This window comes from Camelina sativa, chromosome 5, assembly GCF_000633955.1.
Source record: "Camelina sativa cultivar DH55 chromosome 5, Cs, whole genome shotgun sequence".
NCBI classification, from domain to species: domain Eukaryota; kingdom Viridiplantae; phylum Streptophyta; class Magnoliopsida; order Brassicales; family Brassicaceae; genus Camelina; species Camelina sativa.
This window is the reverse complement of record NC_025689.1, coordinates 23,836,377-23,841,706: the sequence shown is the minus strand read 5'-3', so window position 1 is coordinate 23,841,706 and position 5,330 is coordinate 23,836,377. Positions and strand designations below refer to the sequence as shown.

The 5,330-nt window shown below is 37.8% G+C and overlaps 2 pseudogenes; both read left to right on the top strand.

Annotated features, from left to right (window-relative positions):
- Positions 2,807 to 4,733, top strand: LOC104789519 (annotated as a pseudogene).
- Positions 4,877 to 5,330, top strand: LOC109132904 (annotated as a pseudogene).

Here is a 5,330-nt window from a genome sequence, read left to right as displayed (position 1 = left end):
AAGACTTAACGGCTGAACGTATCCGTTACCTGAATGCCAAGTATGTGGAGAAGGCTGCAGTTCATCCAGAGCCAAGGAACTTTCTTGATGATATGTCTGATAATGCACAACAAGACTTTGTCCTCTTGAAGCGTAAGAGAGTGCACTTTGAGACAACCTTCAACAAAGCGGCTGAGGAGTTGGTGGTCCTGAACCAACTTCGCAGGAAGAGTCAATGCACTGTCTCGGTAGGTTCATGTTCTGTTAACAAGAGATTCGACGGAGGCGCGGGGGGCCCGGTGCCCCCAGACATTCCAATATGAAGATCCTCTCTTGGAATTGCCAGGGCATTGGCCCAAGTTTAACTTCTTCCCGCTTAAAAAAACTCTGTTTTACTACTAAGTGTGATATTTTATTTCTTTCTAAATCTCTCAACCAAACTGCTGTAATAACTAAACTTAAGTGTGATTTAGGTTTTTCTAACGCTATAATTCAACCCCCTCAAGGTCAGAGTGGTGGTTTATCTTTGTTTTGGAAAGACAATGTAAGCTTATCCATGATTTCTCAGGATGAGCGACTAATCGATGTAAAAGTGGATCATAATAATACTATGTTCTGTTTGTCTGGTGTGTATGGTCACGCTAATCCCAGTAAACGTCATGAACTGTGGGAACGTTTTGAAACTATAAACCAATCACGAAATGCCTCATGGTTACTTATCGGAGATTTTAATGAGATAGTTTCAAATAAGGAAAAGATTGGAGGGCCAATGCGTGAAGAATGGACCTTCCGAGACTTTTGACACATGATATCTGTTTGTGATCTTCATGATGACCGTTCAAGAGGTAATCCCTTCTCATGGGTGGGAGAACGATACTCATACACGATACAGTGTTGCCTTGACAGGGCAATGTTTAAATCTTCGGGTGCATCCACCTTTCCCAATGCAGAGGCGCACTTCCTGGAATTTGCAGGATCGGACCACAAGCCTATCTTGCTTGATCTAAATGATGTTGTCAGGCATAACAAACAAACTTTCCAGTTTGATAAACGCCTGTTGGATATACCTAACTTCCATTAGACTTTTAAGGCTGGCTGGCTAGATAGCAATAGTAGTTCAGACATCCCGATCAATGAGCGTATTAAAAACTGCAGGCGGAGTTTGGCAAATCTGAAGCGTGATCACCACTTAAATTCTGAACAACACATTGTTGATATTCAAGCTCGTTTAAACTATGCAATGGAAAGCTCAAATCCGGTATTACGAAGATCCATTCCTATCCTGCACGATGAATTGATAAAGGCTTATAGTGACGAAGAAACTCACTGGCAACAAAAAAGTAGGAATATGTGGATGTTAGCTGGAGATCGAAACACGAGTTACTTCCACTCTTGTGCCAAAATAAGGTTTGCAAAGACCTGGATAACATCTATTTTAGATGATCAAGGCAATATTCATCATGGGGATAGAGAGGTTGGTGATCATGCCCAAAAAATTTTCACAAACATCTTTAAAACCTCCAATCATTATGTTAACCCATCGGTTTTTGCCGACTTTGTACCTCGAGTCTCAGAGGAAGCAAACGAAAGTTTAACAAAGGACTTTATCAATGAAGAGATATACAATGCAGTGTGCTCAATAGGCGATGATCGTGCTCCGGGTCCAGATGGTTTAACAGCAAGATTTTACAAAACATGTTGGGACACAGTTGGACCACAAGTAATACAAGAAGTTCATCATTTTTTTGATACTTCCCAAATGAAACCAAGCATTAATCTCACTAACATTTACATGATTCCAAAAATCAATAATCCTCAGACACTCTCGGATTACCGACCTATATTTCTATGCAATGTACTCTATAAAATTGTATCAAAATGCTTGGTTAAGCGACTGAAACCTCACCTGAACGACATAGTTTCAGATGCTCAGGCAGCTTTCATCCCAGGTTGAATAATACAAGATAACGTGATGATTTCGCATGAAGTTATGCACTCCTTAAAAGTCAGGAAACGAGTATCACAAAATTATATGGCAGTGAAGACAGATGTCAGCAAAGCTTATGACCGAGTTGAGTGGAATTTTCTTGAGACAACTATGAAACTATTTGGTTTTTGTGATAAGTGGATTAGTTGGATCATGGCAACTGTAACCTCTGTGAATTACCCTGTCTTGATCAATGGAGCTCCTTATGGACATATTAAGCCAACAAGAGGCATTAGACAAGGTGATCCCCTATCACCTTATCTATTTATCCTCTGTTCAGACATCCTCAGTCAGAGCTGTGGCTATGTGTTAAGAAAAGAAGTCTTCGCTTCCGGCCTGTTTTTTTGGAAAAAAAATAAAGGCCTTAATTTTCCCAAATAAGCCCACTAGTTAGACCCAATAAAAATGATTTTATGTGGTAAAAAAAAAGCAACGATGGTTCTAGAAAATTCGAGAAAGACCCATCACTTCTCCCTTCTTTTTGTTTTCTTCTCCATTCGAGAAAGCAACAATCTTTATGTTTTCAAGGCACTAAAACATTAACATATTCTTTTTGTTTTCTTCCTTCTTGGTTTGGCTGCCATCAACAATCAAACAAGTATGTTTTTATAATATTATAGTTTTCTTTTTCATAAACTATATAGAGATTTGATTTGGGTTTTCATTTCTATTGGGTTCTAATATCTGAAAATCGTAATAGCAATGTTCAATGGATAATATTATATAACTTGTGTTTTGAGAATCGTAATCGTAATAGCAATGGTCAATGTTCTCGTTTTCGTTTCTATTTGGTTATGTAACTTGTTTTGATTTGTGTTTTGACTCTTAAATTTCAGCAAAATGCCTCCAAAGAGCATGAAGAAAGAACTGGGTGGAGCAGAAAAATTAAAAAAGAAGAATCGAAGAGAAGCACTCGTGAAATCTCTAGAGAATGGTATATTCAGGTATTTCAAAAAATCTGAAACTTTTGATGAATCTGTAGGAAACAGTGATAAAGGAGAAGGAAATGATCATGTCAAAGATGATGGAGTGGATGAGAATATGGCTGAGTTTCAGAGAGAAGAAATAGTTGTTGAGACAGAGAATGTGAATGTAGTGAATGAGGAGGAATTGAATGAGGAGGGATTGAATGAGGAGGATAAGACTAAAGATGAAAAGGGTGAAGATCTGAGGGAGAATTTGGGATTTGTGGATATGTATGATCCTGGAAACTGGAAATGCATAAAGAAAGGATGGAATGAATGGAGAGATTTTATGGTTGTACAAGGTCCGACACAAAGATTGCGAATGGATTTTCATTTTCCAAAAGATGGTCTTAAAAGGCATTTCTCGCATTGCTATTACACAAGAGAAATGAATGATGGAAGAAAACAAGATCGATGTTGGCTAGTTTACTCAAAAGCATCTAACAAAATATATTGTTTTTGTTGTAAATTGTTCAACCAGAGAGACAAAGGTCAACTGGCAACTACGGGATTCAGTGATTGGAGAAATATTTTGAAGAGGCTTAAAGAGCATGAATCTAGTCGGGAACACATTGTCTGCATGAATCAGTGGGTGGAATTAGAGTCAAGGCTGGAGAAAAATCAGACCATTGATAAATATGCTCAAGATGAAATGAAGAAAGAAAGAATTCATTGGAGACAAGTTTTGCTTAGGATAATTTCTGTGGTTAAAACTCTTGCTAAACAGAATCTAGCATTTCGTGGGAGCAATGGAAAGATTGGAGACGATAATAATGGGAATTTCTTAAGTTTCATTGAGTCGCTTGCTGATTTTGATCCGGTGATGATAGAACATCTTAGAAGATATTAAGATGGTGAAACTCATTGTCCTTATCTCAGCAACAACATTCAAAATGAGTTGATAGCTTTGTTAGCTAATGAGATAAAAGGCAAGATTATCAAAAAAATCCAGGATGCTAAGTACTTCTCTGTGATCCTCGATTGCACTCCAGATATTAGCCATCACGAACAAATGACCGTCGTAATTCGTTGTGTAGATGTCTCAGCCACTTCAACTACCGTAGAAGAATTTTTCTTGACATTTTTGAAAGTTGATGACACATCTGGAGAAGGACTTTTCTGTGAGCTTCAAGATGTCTTGGCTGCTTTTGGGTTAAAAATTGATGATGCTAGGGGTCAAGGTTATGATAATGGCTCGAACATGAAGGGAAAACATAAAGGAGTGCAGAAAAGGTTACTTGAGATCAATCCAAGGGTGTTTTACACACCTTGTGGTTGCCACAGTCTTAATCTTGCACTTTGTGATATGGCAACCACTTCTCCAAAGGCAATATTATTTTTTGGAATCATTCAGCGAATTTATTGTTTCTTTACATCTTCAAACAAGCGATTGAAAATATTTGAGGATAAGGTGGGAGGTCTAACACTTAAGTCTTTGTCACATACTCGATGGGAGAGTCATGTTGAAAGTGTTAAGGCAATACACTTTCAAGCTCCCAAAATCATGGATGCTTTAGTTTACATTGCTGAGAATAGTGATGATCCGAAAGAACAAAGTGAAGCTGAATGTCTTACAATAAGTGAAACACATGGAATTGGAAGCTTTCAGTTCTTGGTTTCCATGGTTATTTGGTATAATCTTCTTTCTGCTGTGAACATTGTTAGTAAGAGTTTGCAATCCGTGGATATGAACATAGATGTTGCTATCTCTCAGTTGAAAGGGTTGGTTTCTTATTTTCAAAAGTACAGAGACTCAGGTTTTGAGAAAGCAAAGTTGGAAGCTAAAGAAATTGCAGATTTGATGGAGATTGAGGCAGTATTTCCCAAAAAAGCAAAGCGAGTCATTATAAGAAAAATAAATTATGGTGAAGAATCAGAGAGAGTTGCAAGAAGTGTGGTTTTATCACCAGAGGAGAGCTTCAGAGTTGATTACTTCATCCATATTATGGACCAAGCTTTATGCTCGCTTAAGACAAGATTTGAACAGTTTGAGAGGTATGAACAAATATTTGGCTTTTTATTTGATTTGAAGAAATTGCAGTCAGCGAGCGATGAAAGTTTGATGGCATCTTGTATTAATCTTGAGAAGTCTCTAACTCATGGGAAACTTTCGGATATTGTTGGTAATGATTTGTTTTGTGAACTAAGATTCTAAGAGAAGCTTTACCAGCAGGAACTAAGAGGCCAATTCAAGTGTTAGACTTCTTGAAACAGGTTGAAGATTGTTATCCTAATGCATGGATCGCTTATCGAATATTGATCACGATTCCAGTTTCAGTTGCATCTGCTGAGAGAAGCTTTTCAAAGCTGAAGTTGATAAAATCTTATCTTCGTTCGAGTATGTCACAAGAAAGACTAAGCGACTTGGCTATTTTGTCTATCGAAAGGGAGCTGGTTAA